At 47.9% G+C, this 19,131-nt stretch overlaps 10 non-coding genes and 2 pseudogenes across 10 annotated transcripts; all 12 read right to left on the reverse strand.

The window, feature by feature from the left end:
* Positions 1-822: 822 nt before the first annotated feature.
* Positions 823-1,015, reverse strand: LOC142272336 (U2 spliceosomal RNA). The gene has a single exon (XR_012737220.1). It is a non-coding gene; the product is annotated as a U2 spliceosomal RNA (small nuclear RNA).
* Positions 1,016-1,703: 688 nt separating this feature from the next.
* On the reverse strand, positions 1,704-1,830 carry LOC142272342 (U2 spliceosomal RNA; annotated as a pseudogene).
* Positions 1,831-3,217: 1,387 nt separating this feature from the next.
* LOC142272317 (U2 spliceosomal RNA) lies at positions 3,218-3,408 on the reverse strand. Its single transcript, XR_012737205.1, has one exon. It is a non-coding gene; the product is annotated as a U2 spliceosomal RNA (small nuclear RNA).
* Positions 3,409-4,795: 1,387 nt separating this feature from the next.
* Positions 4,796-4,986, reverse strand: LOC142272320 (U2 spliceosomal RNA). The gene has a single exon (XR_012737207.1). It is a non-coding gene; the product is annotated as a U2 spliceosomal RNA (small nuclear RNA).
* Positions 4,987-6,373: 1,387 nt separating this feature from the next.
* On the reverse strand, positions 6,374-6,564 carry LOC142272321 (U2 spliceosomal RNA). The gene has a single exon (XR_012737208.1). It is a non-coding gene; the product is annotated as a U2 spliceosomal RNA (small nuclear RNA).
* Positions 6,565-7,951: 1,387 nt separating this feature from the next.
* On the reverse strand, positions 7,952-8,142 carry LOC142272322 (U2 spliceosomal RNA). The gene has a single exon (XR_012737209.1). It is a non-coding gene; the product is annotated as a U2 spliceosomal RNA (small nuclear RNA).
* Positions 8,143-9,529: 1,387 nt separating this feature from the next.
* Positions 9,530-9,737, reverse strand: LOC142272334 (U2 spliceosomal RNA; annotated as a pseudogene).
* Positions 9,738-12,464: 2,727 nt separating this feature from the next.
* LOC142272339 (U2 spliceosomal RNA) lies at positions 12,465-12,650 on the reverse strand. The gene has a single exon (XR_012737223.1). It is a non-coding gene; the product is annotated as a U2 spliceosomal RNA (small nuclear RNA).
* Positions 12,651-14,037: 1,387 nt separating this feature from the next.
* On the reverse strand, positions 14,038-14,228 carry LOC142272323 (U2 spliceosomal RNA). The gene has a single exon (XR_012737210.1). It is a non-coding gene; the product is annotated as a U2 spliceosomal RNA (small nuclear RNA).
* A 1,387-nt stretch (positions 14,229-15,615) lies between these two features.
* LOC142272324 (U2 spliceosomal RNA) lies at positions 15,616-15,806 on the reverse strand. Its single transcript, XR_012737211.1, has one exon. It is a non-coding gene; the product is annotated as a U2 spliceosomal RNA (small nuclear RNA).
* A 1,387-nt stretch (positions 15,807-17,193) lies between these two features.
* Positions 17,194-17,384, reverse strand: LOC142272325 (U2 spliceosomal RNA). The gene has a single exon (XR_012737212.1). It is a non-coding gene; the product is annotated as a U2 spliceosomal RNA (small nuclear RNA).
* Positions 17,385-18,771: 1,387 nt separating this feature from the next.
* LOC142272326 (U2 spliceosomal RNA) lies at positions 18,772-18,962 on the reverse strand. Its single transcript, XR_012737213.1, has one exon. It is a non-coding gene; the product is annotated as a U2 spliceosomal RNA (small nuclear RNA).
* Positions 18,963-19,131: the final 169 nt, after the last annotated feature.

Below are 19,131 nucleotides of genomic sequence, written 5' to 3' on the forward strand. Positions count from 1 at the left end.
ATTGTGACAAGCCGCCAGTGTTCCGTCTCTTCATGTTGTGCACAGTTCAAACGGAAAATACATCAACAGGCAGACTACAGAAAAGCTTACTATCAAAGGTTAGAGGGGGGCTTTCTCAGAGGGCTTTTTACAGTTTTTCTATTCCCAATTAGCCGTTTAAGTGTACTTATTGAAAGTAGTAATTCTTTCATAGGCCGCCCTTTCTTAGTATTTGACGTTCCTTATATTGCGGTATGAGGCTTCGCAGTAGGTTGCAAACATTCATCACCCATGACTGTCCCCAATTGAGCTCAGAAGCTCAATGTCTATCATGACCTCTCTTTTAGAATGTCCAAGAGCAAGCAAACTATTCCTCCAGGAGAGGGCGCCAACAGACTACTAAAGAGATCATCATTACTCAAAGAAAACCCCAAAAACCAATGCATGATAGGAATAAACAGGTAACTTTCTTTGGAGTGGAAGCGGAGAGATCGCACCAGATGCCAATTCTAGATGTTATCACACCTGTGGTCACTGCAGCAGCAGGTGAATCCACTTTGTCCAAAAGGGATCTATTCCATTCAATTGCAAATGATCTAGATAAGACAGAGAACTGCAGCACGGGGACATAGCCGAGTTGGTCAGGTTGAGTGGTGATGAGTTTGCTATTTGGATGAATAAAGAAAGTCAAAAGTGTGAAAGATAAAAAACAAAAGGAGGAAGTGTGAAAAGTGAATGGGCCAAATTGAGGTGCATATGAAGACGTATGCTTTCTTCCAATTCATTAAATCGGGCTAATATGAATCAGGTGAATTGAGTTCTGCTTTTGGAAACTGGGTTAAGAAGGGGTGCACCGTTCCTGGAGGTACTGCAATACCAGGTCAATGCGTGGAGTGGACAGAGCAAGCTCTTTTTCCATCTCCCTGTTCTAAAAATCCATTTAATATATGGTCCCCAGATAGGGGACGTATCAGATATTAAACTGATAAGAACAGATTTTTGATTTAATGAAGCTTTCCAAAGCACCGCAAAAAATGCATGACCGAAGTCACACCAAAAACAGTGCAAAGGCTAGGATTCGTGTGGACCCCTCCGTGAGGAGAGGGTCCCCAAAAATCAACCCCGTCCCTCCGAGCCAGAAGGCCACAGCAAGGGTCAGGGATCTTCGGTGCTCCCCCAAGCCGAAGCCTGGTTGAGCCTTGTCGTTGCTCCCAGCGTCCACCCAGGCATCTTACCCAAGTGGAGTAGAGAGCTACTAGTTGTTGGTTTCGCAGCCGAAACTGCCCGGACCGTCAACCGGTGTTGGTTTCTCAGCCCAAGGCTAACCGGACCTCCAACCGGGTGTTGGTTTCTCAGCCGAAGCTGACCCGGACCTCCAACCGGGTGTTGGTTTCTCAGCCGAAGCTGACCCAGACCTCCAACCGGGTGTTGGTTTCTCAGCCGAAGCTGACCCGGACCTCCAACCGGGTGTTGGTTTCTCAGCCCAAAGCTGAACGGACCTCCGACCATGATTATAAAAATTTTCTTTCCTAGCCAGAAGGCCGGGATAGAGCAGTATGCTCAGAAAGTATGAAAGGGCAAGGTACGGTGTGCTACAGAGCCCAAGGCTCGCCGGGGTCCCAAGCCAGCAAGCTCAGACTCACTCCAGGGTCGTCAGTCCTGGGGCACATTGCACCATAGCCCCCACACTTACTCAGTCTAATAGCCTCGATCCTGGTAGGGCCATGTTTTCCTCTAGATGAATATACTATACATTAAGAGTACTAGCAAGCGCAACCTTCCAGTGTGCATTGCATCTGCCGAGCCTCACAGATACTACACTTGATCTTAGCCAAAAGGCCGAGAAGCGATAACCAGAATTGGTTTGGGCCTCGAGTGGCACCCTGGCCTATGCCGGACACATCTTAGGGAGAGAGAGCGAGAGGGAGACAAACCCACGCCTACACAAGACATTTTGTCACCCAAGCCAACCCTTGAAAAGGCTGCTTTGCAGAGCCAAAACAAGAAGAATGGTGCGTTTTGCAGCCGCCGCCCACTGCAATGAATCTGAATAACTCCTCCTTTAGGGCGCAAGCAACTCCCCTCCCCCTTGCAGTCTTTCCAATTCACGATACAAAAAGACGGACAGGACAGGTTGCCTGACTTTCCGTCACTGCCACCCTTTGCCATCCTTACCCGTAGAAAGCCCTTTCATCATCCCCAAACCCTAATCTTTTCCCTTTCCTTCCCAGCCCCCAAACCCTGCCCTCTGTACCTTTCTCACCACCCGCTTCCCTTCTCCTGTCATCCCCCTACCACCCGGGAAAAAAAGAGATTGCCCCCTCCTTCCACTAGCCCACCCTCCCACCCAAAGAACAACTTCTTCTGCGCAGCTTGTTTTCTAGGCAGCAGCGCTATTGTGATGTCATCGGGGGGCATTGTGACAAGCCGCCAGTGTTCCGTCTCTTCATGTTGTGCACAGTTCAAACGGAAAATACATCAACAGGCAGACTACAGAAAAGCTTACTATCAAAGGTTAGAGGGGGGCTTTCTCAGAGGGCTTTTTACAGTTTTTCTATTCCCAATTAGCCGTTTAAGTGTACTTATTGAAAGTAGTAATTCTTTCATAGGCCGCCCTTTCTTAGTATTTGACGTTCCTTATATTGCGGTATGAGGCTTCGCAGTAGGTTGCAAACATTCATCACCCATGACTGTCCCCAATTGAGCTCAGAAGCTCAATGTCTATCATGACCTCTCTTTTAGAATGTCCAAGAGCAAGCAAACTATTCCTCCAGGAGAGGGCGCCAACAGACTACTAAAGAGATCATCATTACTCAAAGAAAACCCCAAAAACCAATGCATGATAGGAATAAACAGGTAACTTTCTTTGGAGTGGAAGCGGAGAGATCGCACCAGATGCCAATTCTAGATGTTATCACACCTGTGGTCACTGCAGCAGCAGGTGAATCCACTTTGTCCAAAAGGGATCTATTCCATTCAATTGCAAATGATCTAGATAAGACAGAGAACTGCAGCACGGGGACATAGCCGAGTTGGTCAGGTTGAGTGGTGATGAGTTTGCTATTTGGATGAATAAAGAAAGTCAAAAGTGTGAAAGATAAAAAACAAAAGGAGGAAGTGTGAAAAGTGAATGGGCCAAATTGAGGTGCATATGAAGACGTATGCTTTCTTCCAATTCATTAAATCGGGCTAATATGAATCAGGTGAATTGAGTTCTGCTTTTGGAAACTGGGTTAAGAAGGGGTGCACCGTTCCTGGAGGTACTGCAATACCAGGTCAATGCGTGGAGTGGACAGAGCAAGCTCTTTTTCCATCTCCCTGTTCTAAAAATCCATTTAATATATGGTCCCCAGATAGGGGACGTATCAGATATTAAACTGATAAGAACAGATACTACACTTGATCTTAGCCAAAAGGCCGAGAAGCGATAACCAGAATTGGTTTGGGCCTCGAGTGGCACCCTGGCCTATGCCGGACACATCTTAGGGAGAGAGAGCGAGAGGGAGACAAACCCACGCCTACACAAGACATTTTGTCACCCAAGCCAACCCTTGAAAAGGCTGCTTTGCAGAGCCAAAACAAGAAGAATGGTGCGTTTTGCAGCCGCCGCCCACTGCAATGAATCTGAATAACTCCTCCTTTAGGGCGCAAGCAACTCCCCTCCCCCTTGCAGTCTTTCCAATTCACGATACAAAAAGACGGACAGGACAGGTTGCCTGACTTTCCGTCACTGCCACCCTTTGCCATCCTTACCCGTAGAAAGCCCTTTCATCATCCCCAAACCCTAATCTTTTCCCTTTCCTTCCCAGCCCCCAAACCCTGCCCTCTGTACCTTTCTCACCACCCGCTTCCCTTCTCCTGTCATCCCCCTACCACCCGGGAAAAAAAGAGATTGCCCCCTCCTTCCACTAGCCCACCCTCCCACCCAAAGAACAACTTCTTCTGCGCAGCTTGTTTTCTAGGCAGCAGCGCTATTGTGATGTCATCGGGGGGCATTGTGACAAGCCGCCAGTGTTCCGTCTCTTCATGTTGTGCACAGTTCAAACGGAAAATACATCAACAGGCAGACTACAGAAAAGCTTACTATCAAAGGTTAGAGGGGGGCTTTCTCAGAGGGCTTTTTACAGTTTTTCTATTCCCAATTAGCCGTTTAAGTGTACTTATTGAAAGTAGTAATTCTTTCATAGGCCGCCCTTTCTTAGTATTTGACGTTCCTTATATTGCGGTATGAGGCTTCGCAGTAGGTTGCAAACATTCATCACCCATGACTGTCCCCAATTGAGCTCAGAAGCTCAATGTCTATCATGACCTCTCTTTTAGAATGTCCAAGAGCAAGCAAACTATTCCTCCAGGAGAGGGCGCCAACAGACTACTAAAGAGATCATCATTACTCAAAGAAAACCCCAAAAACCAATGCATGATAGGAATAAACAGGTAACTTTCTTTGGAGTGGAAGCGGAGAGATCGCACCAGATGCCAATTCTAGATGTTATCACACCTGTGGTCACTGCAGCAGCAGGTGAATCCACTTTGTCCAAAAGGGATCTATTCCATTCAATTGCAAATGATCTAGATAAGACAGAGAACTGCAGCACGGGGACATAGCCGAGTTGGTCAGGTTGAGTGGTGATGAGTTTGCTATTTGGATGAATAAAGAAAGTCAAAAGTGTGAAAGATAAAAAACAAAAGGAGGAAGTGTGAAAAGTGAATGGGCCAAATTGAGGTGCATATGAAGACGTATGCTTTCTTCCAATTCATTAAATCGGGCTAATATGAATCAGGTGAATTGAGTTCTGCTTTTGGAAACTGGGTTAAGAAGGGGTGCACCGTTCCTGGAGGTACTGCAATACCAGGTCAATGCGTGGAGTGGACAGAGCAAGCTCTTTTTCCATCTCCCTGTTCTAAAAATCCATTTAATATATGGTCCCCAGATAGGGGACGTATCAGATATTAAACTGATAAGAACAGATACTACACTTGATCTTAGCCAAAAGGCCGAGAAGCGATAACCAGAATTGGTTTGGGCCTCGAGTGGCACCCTGGCCTATGCCGGACACATCTTAGGGAGAGAGAGCGAGAGGGAGACAAACCCACGCCTACACAAGACATTTTGTCACCCAAGCCAACCCTTGAAAAGGCTGCTTTGCAGAGCCAAAACAAGAAGAATGGTGCGTTTTGCAGCCGCCGCCCACTGCAATGAATCTGAATAACTCCTCCTTTAGGGCGCAAGCAACTCCCCTCCCCCTTGCAGTCTTTCCAATTCACGATACAAAAAGACGGACAGGACAGGTTGCCTGACTTTCCGTCACTGCCACCCTTTGCCATCCTTACCCGTAGAAAGCCCTTTCATCATCCCCAAACCCTAATCTTTTCCCTTTCCTTCCCAGCCCCCAAACCCTGCCCTCTGTACCTTTCTCACCACCCGCTTCCCTTCTCCTGTCATCCCCCTACCACCCGGGAAAAAAAGAGATTGCCCCCTCCTTCCACTAGCCCACCCTCCCACCCAAAGAACAACTTCTTCTGCGCAGCTTGTTTTCTAGGCAGCAGCGCTATTGTGATGTCATCGGGGGGCATTGTGACAAGCCGCCAGTGTTCCGTCTCTTCATGTTGTGCACAGTTCAAACGGAAAATACATCAACAGGCAGACTACAGAAAAGCTTACTATCAAAGGTTAGAGGGGGGCTTTCTCAGAGGGCTTTTTACAGTTTTTCTATTCCCAATTAGCCGTTTAAGTGTACTTATTGAAAGTAGTAATTCTTTCATAGGCCGCCCTTTCTTAGTATTTGACGTTCCTTATATTGCGGTATGAGGCTTCGCAGTAGGTTGCAAACATTCATCACCCATGACTGTCCCCAATTGAGCTCAGAAGCTCAATGTCTATCATGACCTCTCTTTTAGAATGTCCAAGAGCAAGCAAACTATTCCTCCAGGAGAGGGCGCCAACAGACTACTAAAGAGATCATCATTACTCAAAGAAAACCCCAAAAACCAATGCATGATAGGAATAAACAGGTAACTTTCTTTGGAGTGGAAGCGGAGAGATCGCACCAGATGCCAATTCTAGATGTTATCACACCTGTGGTCACTGCAGCAGCAGGTGAATCCACTTTGTCCAAAAGGGATCTATTCCATTCAATTGCAAATGATCTAGATAAGACAGAGAACTGCAGCACGGGGACATAGCCGAGTTGGTCAGGTTGAGTGGTGATGAGTTTGCTATTTGGATGAATAAAGAAAGTCAAAAGTGTGAAAGATAAAAAACAAAAGGAGGAAGTGTGAAAAGTGAATGGGCCAAATTGAGGTGCATATGAAGACGTATGCTTTCTTCCAATTCATTAAATCGGGCTAATATGAATCAGGTGAATTGAGTTCTGCTTTTGGAAACTGGGTTAAGAAGGGGTGCACCGTTCCTGGAGGTACTGCAATACCAGGTCAATGCGTGGAGTGGACAGAGCAAGCTCTTTTTCCATCTCCCTGTTCTAAAAATCCATTTAATATATGGTCCCCAGATAGGGGACGTATCAGATATTAAACTGATAAGAACAGATACTACACTTGATCTTAGCCAAAAGGCCGAGAAGCGATAACCAGAATTGGTTTGGGCCTCGAGTGGCACCCTGGCCTATGCCGGACACATCTTAGGGAGAGAGAGCGAGAGGGAGACAAACCCACGCCTACACAAGACATTTTGTCACCCAAGCCAACCCTTGAAAAGGCTGCTTTGCAGAGCCAAAACAAGAAGAATGGTGCGTTTTGCAGCCGCCGCCCACTGCAATGAATCTGAATAACTCCTCCTTTAGGGCGCAAGCAACTCCCCTCCCCCTTGCAGTCTTTCCAATTCACGATACAAAAAGACGGACAGGACAGGTTGCCTGACTTTCCGTCACTGCCACCCTTTGCCATCCTTACCCGTAGAAAGCCCTTTCATCATCCCCAAACCCTAATCTTTTCCCTTTCCTTCCCAGCCCCCAAACCCTGCCCTCTGTACCTTTCTCACCACCCGCTTCCCTTCTCCTGTCATCCCCCTACCACCCGGGAAAAAAAGAGATTGCCCCCTCCTTCCACTAGCCCACCCTCCCACCCAAAGAACAACTTCTTCTGCGCAGCTTGTTTTCTAGGCAGCAGCGCTATTGTGATGTCATCGGGGGGCATTGTGACAAGCCGCCAGTGTTCCGTCTCTTCATGTTGTGCACAGTTCAAACGGAAAATACATCAACAGGCAGACTACAGAAAAGCTTACTATCAAAGGTTAGAGGGGGGCTTTCTCAGAGGGCTTTTTACAGTTTTTCTATTCCCAATTAGCCGTTTAAGTGTACTTATTGAAAGTAGTAATTCTTTCATAGGCCGCCCTTTCTTAGTATTTGACGTTCCTTATATTGCGGTATGAGGCTTCGCAGTAGGTTGCAAACATTCATCACCCATGACTGTCCCCAATTGAGCTCAGAAGCTCAATGTCTATCATGACCTCTCTTTTAGAATGTCCAAGAGCAAGCAAACTATTCCTCCAGGAGAGGGCGCCAACAGACTACTAAAGAGATCATCATTACTCAAAGAAAACCCCAAAAACCAATGCATGATAGGAATAAACAGGTAACTTTCTTTGGAGTGGAAGCGGAGAGATCGCACCAGATGCCAATTCTAGATGTTATCACACCTGTGGTCACTGCAGCAGCAGGTGAATCCACTTTGTCCAAAAGGGATCTATTCCATTCAATTGCAAATGATCTAGATAAGACAGAGAACTGCAGCACGGGGACATAGCCGAGTTGGTCAGGTTGAGTGGTGATGAGTTTGCTATTTGGATGAATAAAGAAAGTCAAAAGTGTGAAAGATAAAAAACAAAAGGAGGAAGTGTGAAAAGTGAATGGGCCAAATTGAGGTGCATATGAAGACGTATGCTTTCTTCCAATTCATTAAATCGGGCTAATATGAATCAGGTGAATTGAGTTCTGCTTTTGGAAACTGGGTTAAGAAGGGGTGCACCGTTCCTGGAGGTACTGCAATACCAGGTCAATGCGTGGAGTGGACAGAGCAAGCTCTTTTTCCATCTCCCTGTTCTAAAAATCCATTTAATATATGGTCCCCAGATAGGGGACGTATCAGATATTAAACTGATAAGAACAGATACTACACTTGATCTTAGCCAAAAGGCCGAGAAGCGATAACCAGAATTGGTTTGGGCCTCGAGTGGCACCCTGGCCTATGCCGGACACATCTTAGGGAGAGAGAGCGAGAGGGAGACAAACCCACGCCTACACAAGACATTTTGTCACCCAAGCCAACCCTTGAAAAGGCTGCTTTGCAGAGCCAAAACAAGAAGAATGGTGCGTTTTGCAGCCGCCGCCCACTGCAATGAATCTGAATAACTTCTCCTTTAGGGCGCAAGCAACTCTCCTCCCCCTTGCAGTCTTTCCAATTCACGATACAAAAAGACGGACAGGACAGGTTGCCTGACTTTCCGTCACTGCCACCCTTTGCCATCCTTACCCGTAGAAAGCCCTTTCATCATCCCCAAACCCTAATCTTTTCCCTTTCCTTCCCAGCCCCCAAACCCTGCCCTCTGTACCTTTCTCACCACCCGCTTCCCTTCTCCTGTCATCCCCCTACCACCCGGGAAAAAAAGAGATTGCCCCCTCCTTCCACTAGCCCACCCTCCCACCCAAAGAACAACTTCTTCTGCGCAGCTTGTTTTCTAGGCAGCAGCGCTATTGTGATGTCATCGGGGGGCATTGTGACAAGCCGCCAGTGTTCCGTCTCTTCATGTTGTGCACAGTTCAAACGGAAAATACATCAACAGGCAGACTACAGAAAAGCTTACTATCAAAGGTTAGAGGGGGGCTTTCTCAGAGGGCTTTTTACAGTTTTTCTATTCCCAATTAGCCGTTTAAGTGTACTTATTGAAAGTAGTAATTCTTTCATAGGCCGCCCTTTCTTAGTATTTGACGTTCCTTATATTGCGGTATGAGGCTTCGCAGTAGGTTGCAAACATTCATCACCCATGACTGTCCCCAATTGAGCTCAGAAGCTCAATGTCTATCATGACCTCTCTTTTAGAATGTCCAAGAGCAAGCAAACTATTCCTCCAGGAGAGGGCGCCAACAGACTACTAAAGAGATCATCATTACTCAAAGAAAACCCCAAAAACCAATGCATGATAGGAATAAACAGGTAACTTTCTTTGGAGTGGAAGCGGAGAGATCGCACCAGATGCCAATTCTAGATGTTATCACACCTGTGGTCACTGCAGCAGCAGGTGAATCCACTTTGTCCAAAAGGGATCTATTCCATTCAATTGCAAATGATCTAGATAAGACAGAGAACTGCAGCACGGGGACATAGCCGAGTTGGTCAGGTTGAGTGGTGATGAGTTTGCTATTTGGATGAATAAAGAAAGTCAAAAGTGTGAAAGATAAAAAACAAAAGGAGGAAGTGTGAAAAGTGAATGGGCCAAATTGAGGTGCATATGAAGACGTATGCTTTCTTCCAATTCATTAAATCGGGCTAATATGAATCAGGTGAATTGAGTTCTGCTTTTGGAAACTGGGTTAAGAAGGGGTGCACCGTTCCTGGAGGTACTGCAATACCAGGTCAATGCGTGGAGTGGACAGAGCAAGCTCTTTTTCCATCTCCCTGTTCTAAAAATCCATTTAATATATGGTCCCCAGATAGGGGACGTATCAGATATTAAACTGATAAGAACAGATTTTTTTTTGATTTAACAGCATCTTTATTATCATGCACTACTCACAAAAAGGTAACAAACCGTGTACAGTGCCGCAGCCCCGTACACACAGAAATATACAATCCTTCTTACATAGCCATAGAGTACGACGCACTAAACTATACATCACGCTCCTATGCTTATCCATAACACTCAAGCTGAAAGAAAAAGTTAGACAATAAATAACGACGAACCGGCGATTGGGGGATGGGGGTAGGGGAAAAGGGGGATAGGGTGGGGAAATCACAGGCCCGAAGCTTTATTGAAAGACGCACATAACGGGAAAAGGAGGGAGGGGGCATGGAAGAGGTCTAAACCTCCTCCTCGGCGCTGTCGTCCGGACTGTCCATGATGGAATAGTCTCTGAGCAGGCTGTGGATCAGCCTGCGGCAATCCTGGATAGACATCCTCTCCCTCTTCAAGATGAGCCGGTTCCTGGCGACCCAAATAGCGTCCTTAAAGCAGTTCATAAGGCGCCAAGCCTCCTGGATGGCTCCAACGGTGTGAGTCCCAGGGAAGAGTCCATAAAGTACGGAATGGTACGATAGGCTCCCTCTGGGGACGGAGTTCCTCAGGTCATCCTCCAGGGCAACCAACAGGCGCTGTGCGAAACGGCAGTCCCAAAAGGCGTGCAGCGATGTTTCCTCCACGAAGGGGCACCTTGGGCAGTACCGGGTTTTGCACAGGTTCCGGGCGTGCATGAATGACCGGACGGGCAGTCCGCCCTGTATCGCCATCCATGACAAGTCCTTGTGCCCGTTGGTCAATCCAGCCGATGACACGTTTGTCCAAACAGTCTCCAGTGTGTCGTGATGAAGTCCTGGAATGTTCTCCATTTCGTCCTTGGCTCTGATGAGTTTGTGGATAGTCTTTGGCTTCCACAAATCAGGCTTGAGTCCCTCCAGTTGGTGTTCCCTCACAAACCGAACCACGTCTCCGTAGAACCATGGCGCCGTCCAGTTGTAGGGGAAGGAGCTGTCCCACTTGTCCCAGCCTAACCGTCTCCAAAGGGGGAGCAGGAAGAAGCGAGACATGGACCCACCCGCGGAACCTCTCTTGACTCGCAGAGTTCGGCGAACGCAGTCACATACGAAGGAGGATCGCAGGAGGGTGGGGATATCGGGTACGCCCTTCCCACCCTTGCGAGGATCCTTGTACATGATGCTCCGCTTTACTCTGTCCATCTTGGATCCCCAGACAAAACGAAACACCGTCCTGGTAATGGCCCTGCACACGGTGGCAAGGGGGGGCCAGGCCTGGGCCGTGTACTGCAGCACGGGCAGTACCTCGTTACGCAGGACCAGTGCTTTGCCCTCACAGGTGAGGCGTCTGAGGCTCCACAGACCGATCCGTTGGGTGATCTTGGTCAAGCGTTCCTCCCAGGACTTGAGGGCTGCTCCTTCCTTCCCGAACCAGACTCCAAGAACCTTGATGAAATCCGGCTGGATGCTGAAAGGGAAGGGGGCGGAAGAGGCCGGCTGCCAGTCCCCGAAGAGCATGGCTTCCGACTTCCCGCAGTTGACTTTGGCTCCCGAAGCCCGTCCGAAGGTCTCACAGGTCTGGACGAGGGTGTCGACTGAGCGCCGGTCCGCGCAGAAGACGGTCACGTCGTCCATGTAGAGCGAGCACTTGACCTCGAAGCGTTCTGGTCCTGGTGCGGTGATCCCTCTGATCTCTCCATTCCGCCGGATAGCCTCTGCAAAGAGTTCTATAACACAAACAAAAAGAAGAGGTGACAGAGGGCAGCCTTGTCTGACCCCTGAGAGGACCGGGAAGGGGTCAGTCTTCCAGCCGTTTACCAACACCGAGCTGTGAATATCAAAATACATTAGTTGGACATACAAACAAAACATGTTACCCAAACCTAACCTGTGCAGAGCTTTGCCCAGGAACTCATGGGAAACACGGTCGAAGGCCTTTTCCTGATCCAACGAGATCAGGGCTGCGTGCACCCGGCGGGCTTTGATGTACTCGACCGTGTCCCGCATGAGAGCCAGGCTGTCTGCGATGCGACGTCCGGGGATGCCGCAGGTCTGATCCGGGTGGATGATCCGTCCGATAACCGTCTTCAGTCTCGTTGCCATCGTCTTGGCCAGGATCTTGTAGTCGACATTCAGAAGGGTGATGGGACGCCAATTCTTCAGGTCGCACCTCTCTCCTTTACGCTTGTACAGGATCGTGACCATTCCTTCCCTCAGAGATGGAGGCATTCTGCCCTCCACCACCATCTCCTCATACAGCCCTAACAGGTCCGGACAGATTAGGTCTCCCAGCGCTACATAGAGCTCTGCTGGGAGGCCGTCACTGCCCGGTGTCCTGCCAGAACTAAAGGATTTGGCGGCCGAGAGCAGCTCGTCCACCGTCAGAGGAACGTCCATGGCCGCCGCGTCTGCAGGGTCAAGATGGTTAGTGATACCTGAAAGGAACTTATCGGCGGCCTCGGGGTCAGTAGTCTTGCGGGCGTAGAGTTCGCTGTAGAAGTCGCTGACGACCTTCATCACATTCTCTTTCCCGCGTCGTATGCTTCCACTCTCGTCTCGTAGTTCATTCATGGGCGTGTGACCGGCGTGGAGTTTCCTGAAAAAGAACGAGTTACATTTCTCACCCTTCTCCAGGTTCTCCACTTTGGAACGGAAGACAATTCGCTCGGACTCCTCCTCGAAGTGCCTTTTCAGGCTCCTCTTAGTCTCCTCCAGCTCCTCTCTCACGTCCCAGCCGCATCGAAGAAGGTCCTGCAGGGAACGCAGCTCACGCTGGAGTCTCCTGAAGTCCCTCCTCTTCAGACACGCCTGTTGTTGACTCTTTGCCTGAAAGAAGAAACGGAACTCGAGTTTAACGTATTCCCACCAGTCAGAAACAGACTGGAAGCCCGCCTTGTAGGCCCGCCACGTGGAGTAGGCAGCTCTAACAGATACTACACTTGATCTTAGCCAAAAGGCCGAGAAGCGATAACCAGAATTGGTTTGGGCCTCGAGTGGCACCCTGGCCTATGCCGGACACATCTTAGGGAGAGAGAGCGAGAGGGAGACAAACCCACGCCTACACAAGACATTTTGTCACCCAAGCCAACCCTTGAAAAGGCTGCTTTGCAGAGCCAAAACAAGAAGAATGGTGCGTTTTGCAGCCGCCGCCCACTGCAATGAATCTGAATAACTCCTCCTTTAGGGCGCAAGCAACTCCCCTCCCCCTTGCAGTCTTTCCAATTCACGATACAAAAAGACGGACAGGACAGGTTGCCTGACTTTCCGTCACTGCCACCCTTTGCCATCCTTACCCGTAGAAAGCCCTTTCATCATCCCCAAACCCTAATCTTTTCCCTTTCCTTCCCAGCCCCCATACCCTGCCCTCTGTACCTTTCTCACCACCCGCTTCCCTTCTCCTGTCATCCCCCTACCACCCGGGAAAAAAAGAGATTGCCCCCTCCTTCCACTAGCCCACCCTCCCACCCAAAGAACAACTTCTTCTGCGCAGCTTGTTTTCTAGGCAGCAGCGCTATTGTGATGTCATCGGGGGGCATTGTGACAAGCCGCCAGTGTTCCGTCTCTTCATGTTGTGCACAGTTCAAACGGAAAATACATCAACAGGCAGACTACAGAAAAGCTTACTATCAAAGGTTAGAGGGGGGCTTTCTCAGAGGGCTTTTTACAGTTTTTCTATTCCCAATTAGCCGTTTAAGTGTACTTATTGAAAGTAGTAATTCTTTCATAGGCCGCCCTTTCTTAGTATTTGACGTTCCTTATATTGCGGTATGAGGCTTCGCAGTAGGTTGCAAACATTCATCACCCATGACTGTCCCCAATTGAGCTCAGAAGCTCAATGTCTATCATGACCTCTCTTTTAGAATGTCCAAGAGCAAGCAAACTATTCCTCCAGGAGAGGGCGCCAACAGACTACTAAAGAGATCATCATTACTCAAAGAAAACCCCAAAAACCAATGCATGATAGGAATAAACAGGTAACTTTCTTTGGAGTGGAAGCGGAGAGATCGCACCAGATGCCAATTCTAGATGTTATCACACCTGTGGTCACTGCAGCAGCAGGTGAATCCACTTTGTCCAAAAGGGATCTATTCCATTCAATTGCAAATGATCTAGATAAGACAGAGAACTGCAGCACGGGGACATAGCCGAGTTGGTCAGGTTGAGTGGTGATGAGTTTGCTATTTGGATGAATAAAGAAAGTCAAAAGTGTGAAAGATAAAAAACAAAAGGAGGAAGTGTGAAAAGTGAATGGGCCAAATTGAGGTGCATATGAAGACGTATGCTTTCTTCCAATTCATTAAATCGGGCTAATATGAATCAGGTGAATTGAGTTCTGCTTTTGGAAACTGGGTTAAGAAGGGGTGCACCGTTCCTGGAGGTACTGCAATACCAGGTCAATGCGTGGAGTGGACAGAGCAAGCTCTTTTTCCATCTCCCTGTTCTAAAAATCCATTTAATATATGGTCCCCAGATAGGGGACGTATCAGATATTAAACTGATAAGAACAGATACTACACTTGATCTTAGCCAAAAGGCCGAGAAGCGATAACCAGAATTGGTTTGGGCCTCGAGTGGCACCCTGGCCTATGCCGGACACATCTTAGGGAGAGAGAGCGAGAGGGAGACAAACCCACGCCTACACAAGACATTTTGTCACCCAAGCCAACCCTTGAAAAGGCTGCTTTGCAGAGCCAAAACAAGAAGAATGGTGCGTTTTGCAGCCGCCGCCCACTGCAATGAATCTGAATAACTCCTCCTTTAGGGCGCAAGCAACTCCCCTCCCCCTTGCAGTCTTTCCAATTCACGATACAAAAAGACGGACAGGACAGGTTGCCTGACTTTCCGTCACTGCCACCCTTTGCCATCCTTACCCGTAGAAAGCCCTTTCATCATCCCCAAACCCTAATCTTTTCCCTTTCCTTCCCAGCCCCCAAACCCTGCCCTCTGTACCTTTCTCACCACCCGCTTCCCTTCTCCTGTCATCCCCCTACCACCCGGGAAAAAAAGAGATTGCCCCCTCCTTCCACTAGCCCACCCTCCCACCCAAAGAACAACTTCTTCTGCGCAGCTTGTTTTCTAGGCAGCAGCGCTATTGTGATGTCATCGGGGGGCATTGTGACAAGCCGCCAGTGTTCCGTCTCTTCATGTTGTGCACAGTTCAAACGGAAAATACATCAACAGGCAGACTACAGAAAAGCTTACTATCAAAGGTTAGAGGGGGGCTTTCTCAGAGGGCTTTTTACAGTTTTTCTATTCCCAATTAGCCGTTTAAGTGTACTTATTGAAAGTAGTAATTCTTTCATAGGCCGCCCTTTCTTAGTATTTGACGTTCCTTATATTGCGGTATGAGGCTTCGCAGTAGGTTGCAAACATTCATCACCCATGACTGTCCCCAATTGAGCTCAGAAGCTCAATGTCTATCATGACCTCTCTTTTAGAATGTCCAAGAGCAAGCAAACTATTCCTCCAGGAGAGGGCGCCAACAGACTACTAAAGAGATCATCATTACTCAAAGAAAACCCCAAAAACCAATGCATGATAGGAATAAACAGGTAACTTTCTTTGGAGTGGAAGCGGAGAGATCGCACCAGATGCCAATTCTAGATGTTATCACACCTGTGGTCACTGCAGCAGCAGGTGAATCCACTTTGTCCAAAAGGGATCTATTCCATTCAATTGCAAATGATCTAGATAAGACAGAGAACTGCAGCACGGGGACATAGCCGAGTTGGTCAGGTTGAGTGGTGATGAGTTTGCTATTTGGATGAATAAAGAAAGTCAAAAGTGTGAAAGATAAAAAACAAAAGGAGGAAGTGTGAAAAGTGAATGGGCCAAATTGAGGTGCATATGAAGACGTATGCTTTCTTCCAATTCATTAAATCGGGCTAATATGAATCAGGTGAATTGAGTTCTGCTTTTGGAAACTGGGTTAAGAAGGGGTGCACCGTTCCTGGAGGTACTGCAATACCAGGTCAATGCGTGGAGTGGACAGAGCAAGCTCTTTTTCCATCTCCCTGTTCTAAAAATCCATTTAATATATGGTCCCCAGATAGGGGACGTATCAGATATTAAACTGATAAGAACAGATACTACACTTGATCTTAGCCAAAAGGCCGAGAAGCGATAACCAGAATTGGTTTGGGCCTCGAGTGGCACCCTGGCCTATGCCGGACACATCTTAGGGAGAGAGAGCGAGAGGGAGACAAACCCACGCCTACACAAGACATTTTGTCACCCAAGCCAACCCTTGAAAAGGCTGCTTTGCAGAGCCAAAACAAGAAGAATGGTGCGTTTTGCAGCCGCCGCCCACTGCAATGAATCTGAATAACTCCTCCTTTAGGGCGCAAGCAACTCCCCTCCCCCTTGCAGTCTTTCCAATTCACGATACAAAAAGACGGACAGGACAGGTTGCCTGACTTTCCGTCACTGCCACCCTTTGCCATCCTTACCCGTAGAAAGCCCTTTCATCATCCCCAAACCCTAATCTTTTCCCTTTCCTTCCCAGCCCCCAAACCCTGCCCTCTGTACCTTTCTCACCACCCGCTTCCCTTCTCCTGTCATCCCCCTACCACCCGGGAAAAAAAGAGATTGCCCCCTCCTTCCACTAGCCCACCCTCCCACCCAAAGAACAACTTCTTCTGCGCAGCTTGTTTTCTAGGCAGCAGCGCTATTGTGATGTCATCGGGGGGCATTGTGACAAGCCGCCAGTGTTCCGTCTCTTCATGTTGTGCACAGTTCAAACGGAAAATACATCAACAGGCAGACTACAGAAAAGCTTACTATCAAAGGTTAGAGGGGGGCTTTCTCAGAGGGCTTTTTACAGTTTTTCTATTCCCAATTAGCCGTTTAAGTGTACTTATTGAAAGTAGTAATTCTTTCATAGGCCGCCCTTTCTTAGTATTTGACGTTCCTTATATTGCGGTATGAGGCTTCGCAGTAGGTTGCAAACATTCATCACCCATGACTGTCCCCAATTGAGCTCAGAAGCTCAATGTCTATCATGACCTCTCTTTTAGAATGTCCAAGAGCAAGCAAACTATTCCTCCAGGAGAGGGCGCCAACAGACTACTAAAGAGATCATCATTACTCAAAGAAAACCCCAAAAACCAATGCATGATAGGAATAAACAGGTAACTTTCTTTGGAGTGGAAGCGGAGAGATCGCACCAGATGCCAATTCTAGATGTTATCACACCTGTGGTCACTGCAGCAGCAGGTGAATCCACTTTGTCCAAAAGGGATCTATTCCATTCAATTGCAAATGATCTAGATAAGACAGAGAACTGCAGCACGGGGACATAGCCGAGTTGGTCAGGTTGAGTGGTGATGAGTTTGCTATTTGGATGAATAAAGAAAGTCAAAAGTGTGAAAGATAAAAAACAAAAGGAGGAAGTGTGAAAAGTGAATGGGCCAAATTGAGGTGCATATGAAGACGTATGCTTTCTTCCAATTCATTAAATCGGGCTAATATGAATCAGGTGAATTGAGTTCTGCTTTTGGAAACTGGGTTAAGAAGGGGTGCACCGTTCCTGGAGGTACTGCAATACCAGGTCAATGCGTGGAGTGGACAGAGCAAGCTCTTTTTCCATCTCCCTGTTCTAAAAATCCATTTAATATATGGTCCCCAGATAGGGGACGTATCAGATATTAAACTGATAAGAACAGATACTACACTTGATCTTAGCCAAAAGGCCGAGAAGCGATAACCAGAATTGGTTTGGGCCTCGAGTGGCACCCTGGCCTATGCCGGACACATCTTAGGGAGAGAGAGCGAGAGGGAGACAAACCCACGCCTACACAAGACATTTTGTCACCCAAGCCAACCCTTGAAAAGGCTGCTTTGCAGAGCCAAAACAAGAAGAATGGTGCGTTTTGCAGCCGCCGCCCACTGCAATGAATCTGAATAACTCCTCCTTTAGGGCGCAAGCAACTCCCCTCCCCCTTGCAGTCTTTCCAATTCACGATACAAAAAGACGGACAGGACAGGTTGCCTGACTTTCCGTCACTGCCACCCTTTGCCATCCTTACCCGTAGAAAGCCCTTTCATCATCCCCAAACCCTAATCTTTTCCCTTTCCTTCCCAGCCCCCAAACCCTGCCCTCTGTACCTTTCTCACCACCCGCTTCCCTTCTCCTGTCATCCCCCTACCACCCGGGAAAAAAAGAGATTGCCCCCTCCTTCCACTAGCCCACCCTCCCACCCAAAGAACAACTTCTTCTGCGCAGCTTGTTTTCTAGGCAGCAGCGCTATTGTGATGTCATCGGGGGGCATTGTGACAAGCCGCCAGTGTTCCGTCTCTTCATGTTGTGCACAGTTCAAACGGAAAATACATCAACAGGCAGACTACAGAAAAGCTTACTATCAAAGGTTAGAGGGGGGCTTTCTCAGAGGGCTTTTTACAGTTTTTCTATTCCCAATTAGCCGTTTAAGTGTACTTATTGAAAGTAGTAATTCTTTCATAGGCCGCCCTTTCTTAGTATTTGACGTTCCTTATATTGCGGTATGAGGCTTCGCAGTAGGTTGCAAACATTCATCACCCATGACTGTCCCCAATTGAGCTCAGAAGCTCAATGTCTATCATGACCTCTCTTTTAGAATGTCCAAGAGCAAGCAAACTATTCCTCCAGGAGAGGGCGCCAACAGACTACTAAAGAGATCATCATTACTCAAAGAAAACCCCAAAAACCAATGCATGATAGGAATAAACAGGTAACTTTCTTTGGAGTGGAAGCGGAGAGATCGCACCAGATGCCAATTCTAGATGTTATCACACCTGTGGTCACTGCAGCAGCAGGTGAATCCACTTTGTCCAAAAGGGATCTATTCCATTCAATTGCAAATGATCTAGATAAGACAGAGAACTGCAGCACGGGGACATAGCCGAGTTGGTCAGGTTGAGTGGTGATGAGTTTGCTATTTGGATGAATAAAGAAAGTCAAAAGTGTGAAAGATAAAAAACAAAAGGAGGAAGTGTGAAAAGTGAATGGGCCAAATTGAGGTGCATATGAAGACGTATGCTTTCTTCCAATTCATTAAATCGGGCTAATATGAATCAGGTGAATTGAGTTCTGCTTTTGGAAACTGGGTTAAGAAGGGGTGCACCGTTCCTGGAGGTACTGCAATACCAGGTCAATGCGTGGAGTGGACAGAGCAAGCTCTTTTTCCATCTCCCTGTTCTAAAAATCCATTTAATATATGGTCCCCAGATAGGGGACGTATCAGATATTAAACTGATAAGAACAGATACTACACTTGATCTTAGCCAAAAGGCCGAGAAGCGATAACCAGAATTGGTTTGGGCCTCGAGTGGCACCCTGGCCTATGCCGGACACATCTTAGGGAGAGAGAGCGAGAGGGAGACAAACCCACGCCTACACAAGACATTTTGTCACCCAAGCCAACCCTTGAAAAGGCTGCTTTGCAGAGCCAAAACAAGAAGAATGGTGCGTTT

The sequence above is a fragment of the Anomaloglossus baeobatrachus genome, unplaced genomic scaffold (assembly GCF_048569485.1).
Source record: "Anomaloglossus baeobatrachus isolate aAnoBae1 unplaced genomic scaffold, aAnoBae1.hap1 Scaffold_3487, whole genome shotgun sequence".
Taxonomy (NCBI): domain Eukaryota; kingdom Metazoa; phylum Chordata; class Amphibia; order Anura; family Aromobatidae; genus Anomaloglossus; species Anomaloglossus baeobatrachus.